General features: G+C 39.3%; 1 protein-coding gene across 1 annotated transcript in view; it reads right to left on the minus strand.

Moving 5' to 3' along the window:
• The window catches only part of TUT4 (terminal uridylyl transferase 4), a 3240181-nt gene that overhangs the window by 1618258 nt on the left and 1598938 nt on the right, over nucleotides 1-22985 (minus strand). The window lies entirely within an intron of this gene.

A 22985-nucleotide genomic window follows, 5' to 3' on the forward strand; every position in this document is an offset into this window, starting at 1 on the left:
AATACAAAATATCAGTGGATGGTACCAGACATTTTACAAGTTGCATATGAAGGAATTTGTTAGTGTTAAATATAAACTGATACTATCAACTTTTATATAGTATTAACATTTTAATTTTTAAGCTATACAAGTAAAACTTACACTTTTGAGGGGTGAGCTGAGAAAAGAAAAGAAAAAAGAACATAGCAGAATAGAGGTTCCAGTAGTGAGTGAAAGATTGTGGGAAAGGGATAGCAGAGAGCTTGGGGGAGAAAAAGTACAAGTGAATATAATGGAGGAAGTTGAGACTGAGAAGGTGGCAGAGAACAGTGGCGAAGGTATTTCTTAGGTTAGCCAGGGGCAGTATAAGACTACTGCCAGTTGTTAGTTAGATGGGTCCTGAGAAGTTGTTTGAACTTGGTTGTGTTGGTGGTATTAAGGATATTCTGGGGGATGGAGTTCCAGGCTTTGCAGATATGATTGGAGTATAAGGAGTTTCCGTAGCTGTTACTGGATTTAGTGACTTTTAATAGGAATTTGTCTGTGGATCTTAGGGTTCTGTGGTTAGACTATGGATGGACCATCTTATGGAGTGCAGGACAGTTTTTAGGGTTAATAATGATGTTATGTGCAGTGGTAATTTGGTAGAGGTGCAGAAGGTTGGGTAGTTCAAGCCAACTGAATTGGAGTACTGTACAGTGGTGGCATCTATGTTGGGAATTTATGGTGAATTTGGCTATTGTGTTATAGCATGCCTCCAGTCTGGCTAGGTCTGATTTGTTGAGGCTTGTAAAGATTAGTGAGGTGTATAACAGGGTGGAGAGAAGATGGGTTTGGTCAATGGCCTGCCTGGTAGTTGTTAAGGAATTGCTTGGTCCTGTAGAGTGTGCCTAGTCTGATATGGGTCTTTTTGATAATTAGTGAGATATACTTATCAAATCTGAGGTTGCTATCGATGGTGATCCCCTAGTAGTTTGGTTTGAGGAATGGGTTCTATTTTGGTGTTACTGGCTGAGAAGATAGCAAAGGGTGTTGTTGGGTTGATGGATTTTTTGTTGGAGAATTAGTTTAGTTTTGTTGAGGTTTAGAATTAGTTGTTGCTTAGAGGTAAGATTCTGTATCTGTGAAGGATGTTTGCATTATTTCTTGTAGTTGTGACAGGGAGGGGGCAGTTCATATTAGGTCTGAATCACCTGCATAATAAATTGTGGTTGCAAGGTTGGTTGCTGTATGAAGCTTGTTAGTAAAGATTGTAAAGAGCAGTGGACCTAAGATTGATCCTTGAGGGACCCCTACTGAAACGGGTGAGTGGACAGGTCATTTTGTCATTTGACAGCTTGCTGTTGTGCTGTGAGATAGTTCTGAAACCATGAGAGACCAAAAGGAGATAGATTTAATGATGCAAGTTCATTTGGGAGTTTTTGATACAAAACTGTGTCAAATGCCTTGGACATATCTAAGAAGATGGATGCAACTTGTTGCCCATTGTTTTTTAGGTGAGTAATGGTGTCAGTGAAGCTTAGTAGGGCAGTAGTTGTACTATGCTTAGGCCTAAAGCCATGCTGAGAGCTTGTTAGCAGATTGTTGCAGGTAAGGTAGTCCATAAGCTGAGTATGGATGCATTTTTCGAGGATTTTAGACAATGGAGAGAGGACAGCTATTGGCCTGTAGTTTGAGAATTCATTTGAGACTCCATCTTTGTGTAGGGGAATGATGTATGAAGTTTTCCAGAGTTTGGGAATGTACTGTTCTCTGACTGACCTGTTGATCAATAGAGAGACAGGATAGACGATGCAGCCAGATGTTAACTTGAGGTATGTGTTAGGTAACTGATCAACTGCAAGGGTTGTGGTTTCAATTTATGTAATAATTTTCTAACAGAACTTTGAATATGCTTAAGGAAGAAGGCAGTGGAAGGGGTTGAGGATGGGGGTGCCATTTTTTTTATTTAAGAGAGACAGGACAGAACTGATAAAGTAAGAGTTGAACTGAGTGGCCAGGCTATCTATGGTGCTGGAGGTGGTAGGAGATGGATTTGAAGATTGTCCAGGTTGAATGAAGTTTATTTTTATATTGCTCCAGAATTTTTGTGGATTACTGTGGTTGATTTGTTGAATTTGAGAATAGTAGGCTCTCTTATCATTTTTGATTTGGGATTTAGATTTATTTCTTAAGTGATAAGTTTCAAAAGAGCTTTGACTGTCTGTCCTTGAGTAGCAGTTTTGTTTCTTTAGTCAGCCATGGGGTATAGATTAATTTTACCCGAAACTTTCTAAGAGGAGCTAAAGTGTTTAGAATCTCAAGGAATTTTTTACTGAAGTATTAAACAGCAGAGTCAAGGTGGAGTTGAGTTGTGGTAATGGGGACCAGTCACACGGCTGTAGTAGAGAAATAAATGTGGTTTTGAAGAAAAGTGTTTACTGCTTTTAATTTCTCTATATATTGTAGATATTGGGAGGTTTGTCCTGTGCTTAAGCAGAAATGTGGGTAAGTGGTTAATTAGGCTGTCAGGGAGACAGCCTGAGTGACAGAATATAGAAGGTTTATATCAACATGGATTTATATCTGGAAGATCGAGTTTATTTAATTTGTTGAATGTAAGTGCGATGGAAAAAGGTCTAGTTATAGATGTGCTTTACTTGGATCTGGCTAAGGGCTTGGAATCAGTTCCGCATTCTGTTTTCATTGATATACTAAGTAGGACAGATATGAGTGTGTTTGTAAAGAGGTGAGTTATAACTTGGTTGGTAGGTCTTTCAAAATATGTGCCTATTAAATTTGGTGATCCCCTGGGGTCGTTTTTTGTACTTCTGCTGTTTGGGTTTTTTATGAGTGATTGTCTGACATCTAACCAAATTTGTTTTGAGCAAATTTGTGAACAGTTTAAAGGCTGGAAACATTATAACCAATACAGTTGGTCGTCAGTGTTTGCAAAATTATCTGGACATGTTACCCACATGAGTACAGCAAAATGATATGAATTTAACAACAAATGTTCTGTTGTATACTTGGGTGTTACCAATAACTGTTATCCATATACCCTGGATAATTCTGTTTTTTTGGATTAAACACATTGAGGATTTAGGTATAATTGTTGGTGCATCTTTTGCTCATGTGAATTTTGTTGTTAGGAAATGTTAAGGACTAATCAAAAATATTTTAGGACCTCACGTTGTTATGCTTAAGTTATTTTCTGACAGCATTTGTCCCATGACAGAATAGTGTGGCTCCTTTTATGTGCTGGGGATTTTAGCGGTGGCTAAGCTTAAGCATTTTCAAAGAATGCTTAACAGACATATAGCTGGATGTGAATCCTTACATGTAGAGAGACTTGAAAACATATCACTTTATTCAATAGCTAATAGGCTACTAAGGGCCAATTTTATTTTGATGTTTAAGTGTACTAAGGATGAGGAGTTTGCAATGCTGCTAGATGATTTTGTAAATCAAGGTTTATATGGCAGGAATAATAACTTATTAGTCCATTTATCTTGTGTCCCTCAAAATTGATGTCTCACTTTTTTCCTTTTAGGGTGGGTAGATTATAGAATACTCAACCTTTAGATATTAGGTGTGCAAATTGTTTATTAACATTTAAGTCATCATTAGATATACAGTTTAAGGATTTATCATATGCAACAGGGTGTAAATTAAAGCAAGAACTTAACTGGTCTTCATAGGCTCTGGGCTTGAATCTCTGAATATTTTAACTTTCAGTAAATTGTCATTGTTACATATGCAGATCCATATAGTAAGAACAACTATTCTATCTAGTATTGAACTCCAGATTGATTTAACACTATCTGTTAAACAAAGACATTTGAACAACTATTTACAATATAATTGGAGATTGGGTGTCAAATTGTGACTACATTGTTTTGTTACTGCTATATTACAAATTTTAACAATTGGATCAATGACTTTATATTTTGTAGTACACAACACTATATTTCATTGTGTCAATGTCCTCTTCAAGCTCAACTTCCATTACAGAATCCCATACAGCCCATTTTTTTCTGGGGAGTTCTGTATCTCTAATAGTTTTTCAGTTCCACATTTTTAATCTCTATAATCTTTTTTTTTACCTCAATTATTGATGGTTTGCATTTGGCTTTCATGTTCTAGTTATGGATTTCTAAGCCACTGTCAACACTAAAGATAAAAAAACACTTCCCCCTAGAAGCATAGCCAGGGCTGGGTGAGAGGGGCAACTGCTTCAAGCACAAAGGTTGTGGGGGTGCAACTGGCAATCCATCACCACAAACTAACAGCCTCCCTTTATTTACTGAAATATGTGCTTTTAAAAGCCAGTGTTGCATTTGTGGTCAAATCTGAGTGTTGCAGTGCTCCCTGTGTGGTCTAAACTGTAGCAACCGTGGAAGACGTAAGTAGGGGGGGTATCATACTTCTCAACCTCTCAGTCAAGAAATCTGGAGAAAGCCAAAAAATAATAGAGGACACAGGCACAAAATTAGGGGTAGATTATAAATATTGCTCTTATAAACTTAAAAGGTTGCTAGAATACCAAGGTTTGTATTACCATGCATTTTCTGAAGGTTATGAAGTCTGAAACTCAAATGTCTTTCATTATTTAGTGATTCAATCCACAGTGATCTGTCAGAAAACCACAAGTTTAATTAGGCACATACCAAAAATAGGAGACAAAAATCTGGACAGTTCAGAGGTATGGGGAGGGGGGTTAATGGATGTGATTGCAATGACTGTAATAAGTTAATCGCTATAGTGCAAACAGGGGGCAACTTCACTGAGTTCTCCAATTACATCCTACCCTCCCCCTTTCCAAAATACTAGAACGATGCATCTACATGCAGCTTATAAACTACCTACCTAACCTCTTAGCTACCACACAACCCAAGTTTTGCCCACACCACACCACCACAACCGGCCTTCTTATGTCTTTGCTCACCACCGTAGTTCACCCTAGCCTGACTTTCTCTGCATATATAAAAAAATAATGTTGAACATGTTTGTGGAAAATTAGCAAACATTTTCTTTAATTTCCAACTCTCTCAAATATTTTTTCAACATATAAACCTATTAACATTAATACATTACTGCCAATGCATCCTTCTCATAAGGGTTCTGTTTATGTTTGCTTACCATCTACAAAGATACACTGATCCAGGTCTATTATTCTTTGCAATATGTACGCCAGTCTTTTTGTCAAAATTGTCATAAACACTTAGTAGGCATGATTCAGAACTGAAATGAGACTGCATGTCCCTGGATCAAAGGGACCTTCCCCTCCTTTGGAATAAATACCACTACTGCTTCTATCCAACTCAAGGACACATCTTCACTGAGAAAAATATTAAAAAGTACTACTCTTACTTTTATTATCTCCTATTGCTTCTTTTCCTACACACCTACTGGAATGCCATCACTTCCTGCAGTTTTTACTGTATTCTGGATTCTCACCATTTCTTTAATTTCAATTTTCTTTATTTTCAATGTTAATGCTACTCTTTCCACTTCTGCTGAGGGAATTGTGACTGTCTCAAATATGATGTCTTTTCTTGTGGGTTGGTCTCACCCCCTGCATCTTGTATATACAGTGTACCATAACAGTTTTATGTATTGCATTCAAGATTTTTCCTGGGTCTACTTCTAAACTATCAATCTTATAATTCCTGATTTTTCACCCTTATATTGCTTCAAGCATCCTGCCTACAATTTGGTTAAGAGTTACAATGCAGCACAAAGAAATGGCACACAAGCAAAGGGTGGAGCAACACAAACCAAACTTGCAGAGAAACAAAGGATGACTCCAAACAACCACAGCCGAGGATCCAACAGTTTAATGAAAACACTGTTTAAAAAAACAAGGCAAGCACTTTCGGAACAAGATTCCTTCTTCAGATCATAAAAACATGTTAAAACAAAGAGTTTACATAGTCAGTACAACCAATTAGACAAGAGAAAAAAACTTAATTAGCAGTGATGTCATCTAACACAGAAAAAAAAATATTTAACCAGTAAGCTAGCTTAATAAAACAAGCCTCTAAAGAGCAACATCCACTCAGTGCTACAGTGGGCGACTGTTAAGAAAAGGCTTGATACTCAACTTATCATTTAAGTCTGGTTCACAGCAAGAGTTAAGCTTCAGAATCCACTTCTGTTCTTCTGGGATGCAGTCGTCTGTCAACTGTATTAACTTTCTAGATGTGAGTATTAACAAAGGTGAACTTAAACTACTTGGCACTAGTCTTTATAGGAAAGACTGTAAGAAGAACTCTCTTCTTCAAAAGACTAATATGCATCCCAGGCATGTTATCAAGTAATGTTATGAAAGGGCAGTTTATGAGGACTATGAGGCTTCACACTGACGATGCTGACTTAAATCTGTTTTTTTTTTTTTTTTAAGTCTGAGAGAGGATTTTATAAGAAGGGTTTACACAAACACAGAGGCTGATCTATATGACATATGATAGCAGAGCAACTATAGGTAGACCTTTTTTCTCTGAGACAGTGGAATTAGACACATAGACAATAGAGTTGCTCATGTTAATAATAGACCTATTTTTACTTATTCAAGTAATATTGGGCAGGTCTGTGAAATTAAAAAGCATTGGCCCATAATTTTATCAGATCCTGATGTCAAGAAGGTTATTGAGCAGGAACCAAAGTTCAGTTTTAGAAATAATCTTTCCTTGAAAAAACAACTCTGCTACAGAAATGTTAAAAACAGATTTTTCTCTGAAATCCATTCATTGTGGTACTTTTAAGTATAGTAAATGTACAGCCTGCAAATTTATATTTTCTTATACCTCTTTTTTTCATCAGCCAACTGGTTTAAGTTTTTATTTTGACCATTTTGCACATTGTGGAAGCTCTGATCTTGATTAAATGGCTATCTGCACTGCCTGTAATGCATTCTATATTGGAAAGATAAACTGCTCTGTTAGGGACAGGATTTTAGAGCACATTTATGATATTCAAAGGAATAGAGACACCAATGTTTTGGCAAGACGTCAAAGCAAGATGTACTGAATATTCATTTAAGTTCTTTGTTTTACAGCTTGTTAGTCTTAGTCTGAATAACAGGGCTGGTGATTGTAGAAATGCATCTGAGCAAGAACAAAAGTGGATTCTGAAGCTTAAATCGTACCGTGAACAAGACATAAATGATAAAATGTGCATCAAGCCTTTTCTTAAGGATGCCCAATGAAGTACTTGAGTGGGTGTTACTCTTTGGAGGCTTGGTTTTATAAGCTACCTTACTGGTTGAATTTTTTTTCTGTGTTAGACGGCGTTACTGCTAATTAAGTTTGTTCTATTGTGTAATTGGTTGTACTGACTAAACTCTTTGTTTTAACATGTTTTTATAGACTATGTTTTTACAGTCTGAAGAAAGAATCTTGTTCCAAAAGTACTTACCTGTTTTTTTCAGCAGGGTTTTCATTAAAACTGTTGGATCCTCAGCTGTGGTTGTTTGGAGTCATCCTTTGTTTCTCTACTGTTACTGTTAATAAACTGTTCTACTTTTATTTTCTAAGTAGTCTTATGTGAACATTCTTGCTTTTTTTTTTTTGTCTTCAACCGGTTGTATTCTACTTATTTTTTTAATCCTCCTAGCTCATTTTGTGACTACTATTCTACATCTTATCTGCTTTTATCATGACTGCATTTCTAATCTTCAAGTTAAAATTATTACAACCCTTTGCAAGCTCTTTACTATTTAGATTTAAATCTAATAACACTTCACTTAAAGTTTGATCTACCCAATCATTAAATGTCTTTCTTTTCAGAAAAAAAAAAGTTGGAAAATGCCAATGTTTTGTCACAGTGGTCATTTTGTGTAAGTGCATGGCTTGACACCATCACGGGATGCATTCTCACAGTTCGCACCATGTTACAGTAATCTTTCAGTAAGGTACTTCTTACTTCTATTGAAGGTAGCCAAGAAACATATTACCCTGAAAATGTGTACATTCTTATTCAACTTTTTTTTTTTCATTATATCAATGAGCCTAAATGTACACATACATTTCTCTAAGTATCTGCCCTCAACAAGTATTCTATAATATTGTGGCCCTCCAGACATGTCTGCCTTATTTCCTACAGTGTTTCAGTCTCCAATCACTACTGCACATTCTTGAAGAAATGTTGCAGCTTCTCTAGTAATATTCATTGTAGCTTATTAGTGTTTTCAATGGAATATAACTTGCTACCAATGCAATTCAATCACTCTGCTAGCAGCCTCTCAGTACTATAAATCTTCTCTGCCTATACTTCATTTGCTCCTTAACCTTTACTCCTATACCTTTTTAAACTATTGTTAAAAACATTCTATTTCATTCACTTTCTGTTTCAGCAAATAAATCTTTCTTCCCCCTTTTCTTTACGATTCAGGTATGTTTCTTGCAACACCATCATCTGTGCATTATTCTTGTAAGCACAGGTCAGTGCCGTGTCCATCAACCCATTAAAATTCCTGATACATAGCGCAAAATTGTGACAAAACTTATCTTTTATTCTGCTTACACATTCTTGTTTATTATGGTCATCAATGAGCCTAATCTCCTATTTTCATTAAAACAACACACAGTTCTTGCCATACCCAAAAATATATTTATTTTTGCTTGCTTATTAGGAAAGAAGACTGATCTCAAGACCCTTTTCGACCCTTTTCAGCCATGTCCAGGGCACAAATGTGCAATAACAATACTAAAAGTACTACATGGAAGTTAATACAGAAGTTCATTACACAACCTAATAAGACATTTAGGTACAGAAGTTAACATAAGATTAGGTTGAAAAACATATGCACACCAATTATGTACAGTGGTGGAGTATTGATGTACATCTGTAAGGATGCTCTAGGAATGTATATACGAATTAGCAGCAGCACAGGAATGTATACAAAAACAGTACTAAAGTTGCAATAGAAGCGAACAATACAATTTGGTAGCAAAACACGATATAAATAGGATGCAGTAAGAGTACATACTATGATTTAGCAGGAGAAGACAATAATTTACACAGCGTATATATATATATATATATATATATATATATATATATATATATATATATTACATGCATGTGTCATACAGGATAACTGTACAGTTGTATAAATATTAATATACATATTTCTTAAAGAAATAGGGTTAGCACGCTCTATAAAACAACTTCTATGCCTTTAAAATCAGGCTCAAACACTGGTATAATCCACCGGCCTAGAGAACACCTACTATAAATCACCAATCTATTTGTTTCTTGTGCCTACAACTAGCAAATTAGTTGTCTTATTTGTAAAGCTGTCTCTCTGTTCTTATGGTCTAGACATCCAAGCATTACTATCTACCTTCTTTCATTTGGTATATTTGACACAGTAAGTGTTTTCTTTTATTTCTGCAGCTTATTCATTCCTGCAACTGGTGTTATCTTTTCAATATTTCGGCTTAAACTTCATTTATCTCAAATTATGCAACTATTTTCAAAGGGGCATATTTATTAACTATCTAAACAAAGTGGATTCATCCTCTTGTAATCAAACATAGCCTGTCAAGAAACGTAAATTGAATTCCAAAAGTACTATAAACAAAACAGCTCAAACTGCACAATGAAGGCCATCCCGTCTGCAGCCTGTTAACAAATGACACTTCAACTAAACAGCATGCAATAACAGACAGTTATTTTCTCACTAGTACTTGCTAATTTTGAGAATTTTAAAATATCTTTCAATCTGTAACTTACAATTTAGTTATGCCAAATAGTCTTGCCTATATTGTATGGGTGTATGTCACCCCTCTGAAGGGACTCAATGCTGACAGCCAGGAGATAAAACGTCAAAGCAACGAATAAGTAAATATCAATATGTTCTGCACATGCTCTGGGATTATCTCGGGGCAGGTTAAACCAACGGTAAGTGTTTTTGCAGGAGGTCAAGACCCACTGTGTCCCCCACACCCCCTGTTAATTATATATACTAACTCAGAGATCACATAATCCTTGGGAAAAGGGAATATTCCCCTACCTGTGGGCTGTCGATCTCTCACACCTGCCTACCCTCTGTCTGCGTTGACCAAATGGTTTCGAAACAGGTGTCAACATTGTGTCCATTCGAATGGGTGTTATACACTCCCCTTTCTATATATAAACACACCCATGAAAATAAATTACTGTATCAATCAATTTCCTAAATGCATTTTTAAACAATCTCACAAATCTTTTCAGTTGCCTGCAGCTAGCAATTTAAACATCATACTTCTGAGGAGTTCACTTTTGATATCTACTTACTTTCAGTAAGTATGCTTCTCTATCTTTGTTCATTCTTATATCGGGTGCACATATTATTATCACCTACTTGCTTACAACATATATTACATTGGTTTCTTTTATCTTTCATTATTCATTTATTTCTTTTCCCCTTGCTTCCTACACTATCAAGGTGCCTTTTATTGGAAGCAAAATAATACAATATGCACTCTGAAATCAATGGGGCTTTCACCAGGCAGCATGCAATAATATCCCTACTATCCAGTAGATATAAACTTTTATTTTCAAATAAAATTTGACATATAATGCTTATACTTAATATTCAAATTGATTTATTTTCTACCTGGTATTTACTGGTTTCAATGGTTTTACAGCATCATTCAGAATGCAACACATATTTTGATTATATTAAACATCTTTGCATGTATAAACTCTATTCAGTTTAAGCACTGTTCTAACTTAATGTGTCCACTGCATTTTTTTATGGAATCTACACTTTCTTTGAAAGCTCTTTCATCTCCATTTTATCCATCACTTTTTTTTGGAAAACAAGAAAGGGCTTCATAGGGAATATCATCAATGAAGTGCCCCTAGTGCATTTGTGACTAGTTACTTGTTCCTTCTTCCCCTTCTCTCTCTTCCAATCTTTTCCTTTTTATCAGTTCATCTTGTGCCTTTAGAGGACCCGCGGTGGTGGTGCTGCGGTAGCGTTGTCGCCTCACAGTAAGACGCTGTCCGGTTCGATTCTCAGCTAGAGCTTCTTCTGCATGGAGACATGCGTGAATGGGCATACCTTCGTTGAAGGTTGTGCATCAGGGCTGGTAACTCGGCATGTAAAAATCAACTACCAATCATTAGCGGACCGGAGTTCCGCTGTGGCGACCCCTAACCTGGAAAAGCTGAAAGAAACAACAACTTGTGCCTTTAGAGGGTCTGTGAAGATTTTTAATCAAACAAGTTAGAAAAATCAAGTAATGCAGGCGATATTAACTTGAAATAGAGTTTAATTTATTTTCAGAGTCTTATGGAAGGAAGAAAGCACTTCTGCTAGCTTGTGCTTGTTGTGAAAATCATTATCCAGAAAGACCCCTATGTCACCAACTTTTCAGTGTTCCTTTCTTACATAAAATCAAATTAATTTCCTTTTTTATCTGATACGTCTGCAATTTAATTAGTATACTTCTCAGCTACCTTCCCAGTTCCAGGCTGGGAATTTTTACTCTCTGTGCTCTTTTTATTTTAATATTGGCAACAGAAAGTTCAGACCATGTGGTAAGACAATTTCTCAAAGATTTTTTATAGTCTTTGCCTTCTATTTTTTCTGGTACTGCTGCAAACCTCAAGTTGTCTGGGTATGACATTCTCCTCATGTTCTGCCCATTCTGTGCCATTTGTTTATATTTTAGTTGCTGTTCCATCATTCTTCCTTCATCTCCTTTTCAGCAGTTTGTATACCAGTTATTTCCTCTGAATGCCTGGTAAAACATCATCTAATTCCAGCAACCTACTGTTACTTGTTTCTCTATCCAACAGGGAGCCATTTTTCTTGAAAATCCCAGAGAACATATGGCGAATCTTTCTCTCTAGGCAAATTGAGACAGTTTCTCCTTCAGCTATCATTACCATCTCCTTTCCTTATCTCTGCTTCACAATGCTTTCTGCTCCCATCCGAGTTTTCACAGTTGTTCTCCTTTTTTCCTTCACATTTTCTCTTTTTTGTTGACCTTCTGGATATCGTATACATTTCAGTTACCAATTTCTGTTAAGTTTTCAATAGTTTGCAGGCTGCTGTTTAAAATAGTCTAAGCCCAGAACTCTATATTTAACTGCTGGCAATAGTGCTGCCATCTCAGAATCTTGGTAGTCTGAACATTTCAGTATACTTTCAAGATTGATGTTATAAGATGTTTCCTGACTAATCCAGTATCATCATCTTCTTCATCTTTTGGCTTTTCTCGGTTAGGGTCGCCACAGCAGATCACCTGTCAGCTCATGATTGGCAGTGGAGTTTTATGGTGTCGAGTTGCCAGCCTGGCACCAAACCTTCCACAGAAGACAAACACATGCACACACTCACACCTAGGGCCAATTTATAGTGTCCAATCCACCTACAGCATGTCTTTGGGATGTGGGAGGAAAAGTAGAGTTTTGTACCTACCATAAATGTAGATGTTCGAGGATCCACATTGCTGCAGTCCTAACTATTGGGTAGTCCGCTGTCCAGTCGGCCCGAATACCAAAGTATATGGCTGACGTCGGTCAGGGCGCATTAGACTGACGTCAGTACGTCAGGGTACTAATGCGCATGACCGACGTCATATCCGCAGTCTTTTCTTGCCCCAGATGTCAGAAGACCCTAAAAAGACAAGGCCCAATATACCTGCACCAAAAATATGTACAATATATACAAAATTATCAGCATATAACCTCACCTACACAACCACCCCTAAACACAGAGGGGAAGGAGGGAGGTAAATTGGACTGCAGCAATGTGGATCCTCGAACATCTACATTTATGGTAGGTACAAAACTGTACTATGTTCTTCATTCCACATTGCTGCAGTCCTAACTATTGGGTAGAATCCCAAAGCAGAGGTAAGGGAGGCTGGCAAATCATAAAGAAGCAGGAGCTGACAACATGCCTTGCAAAATAGCTGTGGCAAAACCAGCCCTAGACTTAGAGTAGAGAGGAAGGTGATAATGCTTAGAGAAAGTATGCACTGAACTCCAAGTAGCTGCCTCCAAAATATCCTTAGTTGCCACCCCTTAGAAATGCTGTTGAAGTGGCAGTAGCCCTAGTGGAATGAGGCCTAATCCCAGCTGGAATCTCCTTGCCATGATGGGAATAACAAAATGCAATGCAAAACCCAATCCACCTAGAAATAGTTTGTTTTGACACAGGCTTGCCCTGCGAACTCAAAGCAAAAGAAACAAACAACTGCTGAGACTGCCTAAAATCCTTAGTCCTGCTTAAATAATAACGCAATTGCCTGTGTACATCTAAAGTGTGCAAAATCTTTTCCCCTTTATTTTGGGGTCTGCATAAAAGTAGGCAAATGAATAGTTTGGTTTAAAGCCACACTAGAAACCACCTTAGGCATAAAGGAAGGATTAGTACGTAATGATACCCTATCCTTATGGAAAATCAAAAGGGCTCTACTGCCATAAGGGCCTGCAACTCAGACACCCTTCTTGCAGAAGTAATAGCCAACAGAAAAGCAGTCTTCCATGACAAGTATTTCAATTCAGCAGTAGCCGCAGGCTCAAAAGGTTGTAGAGTAAGTTTTTCCAACACAAAATTGAGATCCCAAGCAGGAGTAGGAGCTCTACGTGGGGTCTTATATTCTTTGCCCTCTAAGAAACTGCTTGAACAAAGGATGCGAAAACAATGGTGGGTCACAATCATAGTGAGCTGAAATTGCTGCAGCATGAATCTTAATGGAAGAGAAGGACAAACCTTTGTCCAATAACTCAGTAAGATATTGAAGAGCCACACTCAAATTAGGCTCAGAAATCTCCAAATTCTTTGCTGTACTCCAAAATAAAAATGTCTTCCATTTTTCTCGACACTTTCCTTGTACTAGGTCTTCTAGCTTCCATAATCACATTTAAAACTTGTTGAGGAAGTTGAGACCTGCTGTGGTTCAACACAGAATATGCCAGGCTGTTAGATGAAGAGAGTGAAGCTTGACATTGAGCAGATGACCGTCCTTCTGAGATAACAGATGTGGAATCAAAGGTAAAGGCCATGGAGGCTTCCTTACCAGACTCCTTAGTAGTGGGTACCAGTGTTGCGAGGCCAATCTGGAGCTATTAAAATCATCCTTGGCTTGTCTTGTCTGACCTTTAAGAGCACCTTTGGAAGAAGAGGCAGAGGTGGAAAGGCATACACATGAAGATTTTTCCAACTGAAAGACAGAGCATCCACTTTCCAAGCTGTGTGATGAAACCCCTTTGTGCAAAACTTTGGCAGCTGGTGGTTTAGTGGAGAAGCGAACAGATCTATGTCTGGAGTTCCCCATGACACTGTCAATTTCTGAAATACATGAAGATCCAGTTTCCACTCGTGGGGATCCATGATTTGTCTGCTTAACACATCTGCTAAGGAGTTCTGTGCTCCGGCAGAAACCTTGCCTGAAGAGTTAGTTGCAAGCTGAGCGCAGTCTCCCATAAAATCATTGCTTGCCTGCATAGAGGATAAGAATGTGTTCCCCTTGTTTGTTGATGTACCACATGACAGTTGTGTTGTCTGTTAGAATCAACACCTGCCCTGGAAGAAGTAACTCCTTGAAAGCCATTAATGCAAACTGGACTGCTAACATCTCCTTCATGTTGATATGTAGATGCTGTAGTCTGGCAGGCCACTTGTCTTGTATCCACTTTCCATTTAGATGAGCTCCCCAAGCAATGTCCGAGGCATCTGTCGTTAAAATCTGACTCGCCTCTGGCCGGGTCACAGAGAGTCCCTTGTTTAGGTGACATTCCTGAGCCCACCACAAAAATTCTTTTTGAAGGCAAGGTATTATTTGAATGACAGTGTCCAAATCCTGGCAGTGCTGTGTCCATACATTTTGAGATACCATTGCAGCTTCCTCATATGCAGTTTGGCATTGGGAAGCACCAGAATACAAGATGCCATGAACCCTAATGCTTGAAGGACTGTCCTTGCAGTCAGCACGGACTGATGAGATAGTTGATGGAAGTAAAGGAATAGACTCTTTTGTTTGTCCGGGGTTAAAAGGCCATCTGGGCTGCTGTATTCAGTCTTACACCCAGAAAGCACATGTCTTGAGAGGGTACTAGACTGGACTTTATTTCGTTCACAGAATACCCTAGGCATCTTAGCACTGCTATAACATATTCCAGATGCTGTAGAAGGTCTTCCTTTTCTTGAGCCAGAATCAGGCAGTCGTCCAAGTAAGGATAGATTTGAATTCCTTTTAGCCTGAAGTAAGCTATCACTGGAGCCAGAACCTTTGTGAATACTCTGGGCAGTAGATAAGCCAAAGGGCAATGCAGAGAACTGATAATGAGAATTTCCAGCTCGAAAACGCAGATACTTCCTGCAACTTAGTCTTATAGGCACATGAAGGTAAGCTTCCTTGAGATCTAAAGTTACCATCCAGTGATCTTTGCCCAGCAGAGGTAAAAGCTGTTGTAACGTCAACATCTTGAACTTGGGAATGTCCAGATAAGTGTTGAGGATAGATAAATCCAAAATTGGTCTCCACGTGTTCCCCTTCTCTGGTACTAGGAACAGGCGAGAATAAAATCCTAGGCCCCTTTCTGAGACAGGGACTGGCTGAATGGCCCCTATTTGGAGTAACAGAGAAATTTGCTTGTGAGCCTCTTTCCTTTGTGGAGGAGGAACGTCTGGCATGCCTTTGAAAGGGGGTAATGTATGGAAATAAAACCTGTAACCGTGGTGAATGATATCCAACACCCATCTGTCTTGAGTAATTAAATCCCAATTTTCTTTGAAAAGAGACAGTCTTCCTCCCAAAGGAGCTGCCAGGCAAGAATCTACTGGCAGCTGAAAAGGCAGGTCATTGGGTCTGTTTACGAAAGGACTGACCCCTGCCCTCACCAAGTCTGAGCAGGTGAACTCCTGTTCTAGGCCTAAAAGAACCTTGAGCTCTGCCCCTACCACGTCTAGACCTACCCCTAGACTGGGAATCATAAGCAGGATATGTCCATCCCTTAGTAGGCCAATTTCTACTAAACTTCGGTGGCTGCACCTGCAAAAATCTTTAACAGTTTGCATAGACTTAGCTTTGTCCTCCATTTTCTTTAAAACTGCTTCCACAGGCGAACCAAACAACACATCAGACTGTAAAGGAGCATCCAAAATCCTTGTCTTAACATGCTCAGCTAAATTCTGATCCCTCAACCAGGCATGCCTGCGAAGAACAGAACTAGTGGCAGCCACCCTCGAGGAGGCCTGTACAGCATCAAAACCACATTGCAAAGAATGCTTACCCACTTGTTCAGACACATGAACTAAATCCAGCAACTCTTTACACTCAATACCTTCCGCCAAAGCATCCACCTTAGATTTCAATTGTGAAAGGAGATAATTCTGATATTTTAGCATGTGAAACTGACAATTCAACGCCCTCATGGCTAAAGTGGAAGAAGTATACACTTTCTTTCCCCATCTATCCAAAGCCCTTGCCTCTTTATCAGTGGGAACAGGATTTTTAACAACAGAGGCCTTAACACCTTTAGGTCCCTGAGAAACAGTTTCCGGGTCTGCCCTAGGACTCTTAAAAAGATACTTATGAGCTTCAGGCACCCTATAGTACCTATCAGGGTTAACAGGAGCAGGAGGCAAAGAATCAGGGTTCAGGGAAGCCTCTGCAAAAACATCTTCCACCACATTCAACACAGGAGGTATAGCTAAGGGCCTATGCTGGGGTAAAACAAGAATTCCCTAAGCCTTTTCCTGGAATCAGAGTAATCTTGGCCTTCCCATTTAAAGTGCTCCCTCATGGAATGCAGAGTCTCTGAAAATGAGAAATCCTCAGGAGGAGAAGCTGTAGGAGTGGAATCATCCACATCAGAATCAGAATAAGGAGGATACTCCTGCAAGTCTTCCAGAAGACTCAGAAGCCTCTGAACACTGTTCAAAACTCTCAAACTCAGGTTCCACCCTAGGCCTCTTATCAGGAGGGGGCATAGAACCTCTAATCATAGTAATCAAATCTTCTGCCATTTTAAGCATATGTTTCTTAGGCACAGAACCTGAAGTGCTAGGAGAAGCCCCCACTGAAGCTAAACTTGGCCTACCTCTCAAAGAAGTTTTGGAAACAGAAGGAGAGGCTCTAACTACCTTGGGAAGAGAGGGAAGAACAGTAACCTGAGAAGCCCCCTCAGCCTGGCCTACCTCCTGAGAAGGCACATCCTGTAACAGTAAAGTCTCTGCCTGAGACTCCAAAGAAACTCCTGGCAAAACCTCTGGCTCCACTGAGCCTTCTAAAGAACCGACGTCCGGGACTGCCGGTTCATCAACCCTAGGCTTCGCTGTTTTGTCCTTGCGCTTTTTGGACGAAGCGCCGGAGCATCCGGCGGCATTTTATAATTACAACGCTTCCCAAACACTAACCTGGCACAGTCTAACCTTCTCTTAATAGTGCGTTTGTTAAATCTAGCACAAGAGCGGCATCCAACAACGCCGTGCTCAGGCCCTAAACAAGGTATACACAAGGTATGGTAATCCCTATGAGGTATCTGTTTCCCACAAGAAATACAGTTATTCACTTTTTCTGACATCCGGTTAAATACTGAGGCAAGAAAAACCAAAATGTTCCCCAACGGGGTACTTAGCCAACTTTGATTCGGTCTGAAACTCCGACTTCAGAAAATTTCAGAACGCCAACCTGCACTCGCAAAACTGCTTCTGCATCGGACCATGCGGCAAAAAAGACTGAGGATATGACGTCGGTCATGCGCATTAGTACCCTGACGTACTGACGTCAGTCTAATGCGCCCTGACCGACGTCAGCCATATACTTTGGTATTCGGGCCGACTGGACAGCGGACTACCCAATAGTTAGGACTGCAGCAATGTGGAATGAAGAACATCCGGAGCACCCGCAGGAAACCCACACAACCACAGGGAGGACATGCAGACTCTGCACAGAAGGCACCCCAGCCAAGGATCGAACCAGAGAACCTCTTGCTGTGAGGCAGCAATGCTAACCACTGCACCACCGTGGCCACCCCTGACTAATCCAGTTATACAATTTATATAAGGCATTCAGTCTAAAGCTTTTCTTAAAGGAGAGAGGAAGTGGAATTTTTTAATTTGTCAAGCTGTGAGTACATCTGTATCAAAACCAAAGTGTGAAACCTCTAAACTTCAGAATGTATTCAGCTTGCAACACAGGCATTCATGCATACATGTATATTAACAACTGGAAATGTGTGTGTGTTAACAAGCTTATAATGAAGATATTTTCCTTATTTAAGTTTATTGACCAAGGTAGAGAACTGATCCCAAACTGACCATTTTCAGGCTCAGTTCAGGTGTAAAACATTCAGAGAGATAAACATTTGCAAAATGTATAAAATTACACAAAAATATAAATAACCCAGAAGGAATCAGAAAATGAGAATATGTACAAAAGAAAGCAAGAGAAACATGATCACACTGCATTAAATAGCATGGCCAGGAATGCATGACATAGCCCAAAGGGGATTAGGTATGCATATGTGTTAACACAGTACAGACCTGCTTGAGATAATGCTGCATAACTAAGCCATGTACAAAAAGGGGTCAACTGTATTTATTTTGTAAATGGGAAAGGAAAAGGGTGATAGAACAGTCAGAAAGGAGAACAGCAAATAGAGAAATATATAGAAGATCAATGGGAAGAGATATGTGACATGAGGTTGACAGAAAGACAGCAATTTGGGGGGGGGGGGTGCCCTTGTTACTTTTTGAAAAAAATACTGGAGAGAGAAACAAGTGAATGATGCGTGCATGAAGGAGGGTGTAGGAATGACACCAGGGGGAACACACAAACATATAACAAGGGCAGAGACCATCAGAGAAAGTGTTGATACAAAAGGAAACAGAAGATGGACAAGAGGTGATTAGAAGAACTGGACAATTAAACAGGACAGTAAATAACACCATTAGGGGAGAGGTGAGGCCCACCTGCCCAGAAGTCAGTTAACTTCGTTGCTGATAAGGATGAGCTCAGCTTTTCTTGCCCTGATGGTCAGGGCCATGTAGCTATGTGACTACACCGGTTGCATCAGGATAAGGGTGCCAATCCAGGTTTCAAGTCACTTGTCCACCTCAGTACTGAACAGCCTCACACAACTCCCAACACATGACCCAAGGGGATCCCCCCAGTGTCATTTGCCAATGACAAGCATGCACCCCTCCCCAATGAAGAAGCAACAGAGGGGACCAGCAATCCCCTCCTGCAGGATGAACTTCATCACCCTGTAGAAGCTTGCCATAGGTTCACTAGAGACCTGTAAGTTGGTGGTGGTACCTTTGCACAGTGCAAAGAACACTGCCACACAATATCCTGCTGAACAGATGAAAGTGCAGAATAAAGGAACATAAATGGAGAGAGATAAAACAATAAAAAAGATGTTAATGACGGAGATAAAGAGAAGATTACAAAAACAGAAATGGTCAGTATGATGTGGTACACAGGCCCTGGAAGGAGAAGAATGCAGTTAGCAAAGCACAGCAACAGGGATATAAATGCCTGAGTAACTCCTATGAGAAGACTAGGAGATAACAATGAGGGATATGAGTGAATGTGCCTGCACCACTTCTGCCTTTTTTTTTTTATTTATAAAAGATATTGTTCCATGTGTACACTGTACATTTTATGAGTTTGTCCATTAAAGTGGGAAATTTTTAAATAATAAGTTAAGTTTGAACAAGTGTAAAATCCTTTGCAAGCTTCTAAACTGTTAATTGTTTGAGTAAATGACTTGATCATCTTGCAGGAAGGTATTTCTCAAATAAATAACTGGTGTCACAATCACAGACTGAAACTACATGCCACAAAATCATTATTGTATCATTTAGGAAGTTATCTAACCTAGGAAACTACCACTCTGGCAATATGCCTCTAACAGTTGACGGAGCTGTTCGGGATTTGGGAACTTATGTGAACAGTGACCTAACTTTTCACCAACATGTGTCACCTGTTGTAAGAAAGTCCTTCTATACTGCACAGCGTATAAATAAATGGATTGTGTCTAGATCTAGGGATGTCACTGCCTCCCTTTACTCAGTCCTCATAAGCCCATGATTGAATACAATGGTTCTTTTGGCATGCATCTGTAAGACACATGCAATATCTGAAACACTCACAGATACCTTATTAAAAGGACACAAGGCCTAAATAACATGTCCTACATGGACCGACTCAGAGCCCTGACTATATTCAGAATCCCAGAGACTTCTAAGACGTGACCTATGTCTGGCATACAAGGCATCCTCAGACCCATTACTAATGGATTTACTGCACATCAGCAAGTCAAATGGCATTAGAAATACTTGGTCTAGAGATCTAAACAACTTCTACGGCATCAACTGAATTGTATATCTCACAGAGAATACAGATGCTGTGGAGCTGACTCCCCATCCATATAAAAAAGTTCATGCTTGTTCCTATTTAAACACAACTTAGGTCTACGGATGGGAAACAAAAAAATTACCCCACAACTGCCCCCTGTACTACAACTGGACAGAGGCAGCCCATGCATGGGTCCTTTCAAATTATCTATGGTATGATCCCAGTTATTCTCATTAGGGGTAATAAATGTCAACTATGGTAAGACCAATCTATAAACAAATGGGATAAGTTATTTCAAGCACAAAAAAGGGAAACTGGTTAGACTTAAAATGGCACGCAAGGGCAGCTAGCATAGTACTTACCTAAGAACCTATAAACTGTGGTAATGCTGCTCTTTAAAAGTTAGTTTAAATCTAAAATGATATAATGGACAAAAAAACTGAATCTTTAAAAGAATAATCCAATAATGGTGTAGTAACATTTGTACAAAAAACTGAACTTATTGCATTGCATATCTTGGAATTATGCCAGGTAATTTAATTTTTGAGCTCCCACATTAAAAAGAAGGGAGATGTAAAGTTTGAATTAAAAAAATAGAAACTAGATTGATTTTTAAATATCAGACTTTGTGTTCTAAAGTTGTGAATTCAAACATAAAATGACAGTTGTTTATATTTTAGGTAGAGGCATGCTCGCAAGTTTGCAGAATTAAACGTTTTTATTTTGGATAGTACACAGAGCTCTATCATTGTAATATTTTCACTAAGATAACTGATAGCTTATCAATTTCTCCAAAATGGGAACTACAACTTGTTTTATGCAGTTCTTAAGTGAACATGGAATGACTGCTTACTTTTTATATATTTATCCCTTAAAATGTAGTAGAACCAATGCGCCGGGGTTTATACAAAACATTTGACTAAGAGTTAAAAAAATAACCTGTTTAATCCTTGGGCTAATAACCTGTTTAATCCTTGATCTTATCATTTGATTATTTCTCCATTAAACAATCCATCCATGTCAACCTTTCACAGGGTACAAAGTCCTCACCTACACATAAGTGACAGCAGTGGTCAGTTCTGCCACTGTAGACAAAACACAAATCACAATGGAGATTCATGTTGCTGGAGGTCAGTGCCACAACTCCGGCTCACTTTCAGATCATGGAGTCACACTGGACAGCAGTGGTCAGGTCAGTGATCCCAGCACAGATAGATGCCATGCATGACACTAATCATTTCCAATATTGCACACATGTAAGCTATAATCTCATGGCACAGATCCACACCTGTCACATATCCCTCCTGAAACAGTAACAGCTATCACAATGTCCACAGGTGCCAGCATACCTGGGCATGGAGATCACAATAGAAGTAGCTATTGCTCCACTGGTTCTACAGTAAATAAACACCACTATGACAGGATCATTGAGGTTACTTACTGCACATCATTTCTACCAACTACAGGTAATGAACCTGCATTTGCAGAACAGACCAGACTCGTGTGTGGCCTCCATGTTAGTCCAACACATCACATGGTGAGACAGTCAGGAGTCATGTAACACATCACCCCTGTCATGAGGTATTGATGAAGGTGACATCCATGATAGGTGTCCACAATCTATGTACCACCCACCCACCTGGGGACCCACAACACTTGTCATATCCCTCTGTCCTGGTAATGTGCAGTCATCCAAACCATCTTTTTATCCCTTAGGACTCTCCATCCCATTACAAAACAGCGTACCTAGCTCTCCCAAATTCTCATAAATGTACATGAATAATACTTTCACTTCCCCTACCCCTTCCACACATGTGGCTGCTATTGATCTGTGTCACTGCACCTCACCCATACCTGTGCAAATGATGAGGACTGGGCCACACCCATTCCTCTGTGTTATGCAGGCCTTCAACACTCGGAACAATCTGTTGATAATGTTGCAGGTCTGAACCATTACAATGCTGTATGAAATTTCAGCCATTTTCTGAGAGTTGCATAAAGGTACCACAAGCCACAACTCCAGGGTGTATCCAGCAACACAACAATGGACATCTTTATGAGTAAACTGAAGTCTACACATCTGCTAGCTTCGGTGTAGTCTGGTAGTGAGGATGTGTGTAGTCTGGTAGTGAGGATGTGTGCATTCTGATATCCCTCTGGGAAATCTCCCTGCAAAAAAATCACTGATGTATGTCAAACATATGCCAGATGTGGGAATAGTGGGAACTACCTGGCAAAAGCACAGACACCTTTGAAAGGATACCTACTGCATTCCACAACACCTTGTCAATGGTGGATTGGAAGCTCTACTGACTGACACACTGGATGCCATGTGGACCACATGGGGCTTTGTAGGCAATACAGAGGCAGTCCTGAGCCTGTAGCAACTTGTGGAAATGGGTTACATGTTCAAAGGTAAGTACTAGGCTAGCTGCCCTTGTGAGCCATTTTAAGCCTAGCCAATTTCCCTTCCAGTGTTTGAATTAACCTATCTCATTCAGGGTTAAGACTGGTCTTACCCACTTCATGGTTGAAAATTATATATTACCCCTAGTGAGAATAACTGGGATCATACCATAGGCAATTTGAGAGGACACATGCATGGGATGAAGCATTTAGAAGCTGTCTTTGTCCATTAGTAGTACAAAGGGCAGAGTCCTGGAGTAAAGTTTTCCATCTATAGATCCAAGCTATATTTGAATATGGACAGGG

This window comes from Protopterus annectens, chromosome 10.part0, assembly GCF_019279795.1.
Source record: "Protopterus annectens isolate FY-2018-M chromosome 10.part0, PAN1.0, whole genome shotgun sequence".
Lineage (NCBI taxonomy): Eukaryota > Metazoa > Chordata > Ceratodontiformes > Protopteridae > Protopterus > Protopterus annectens.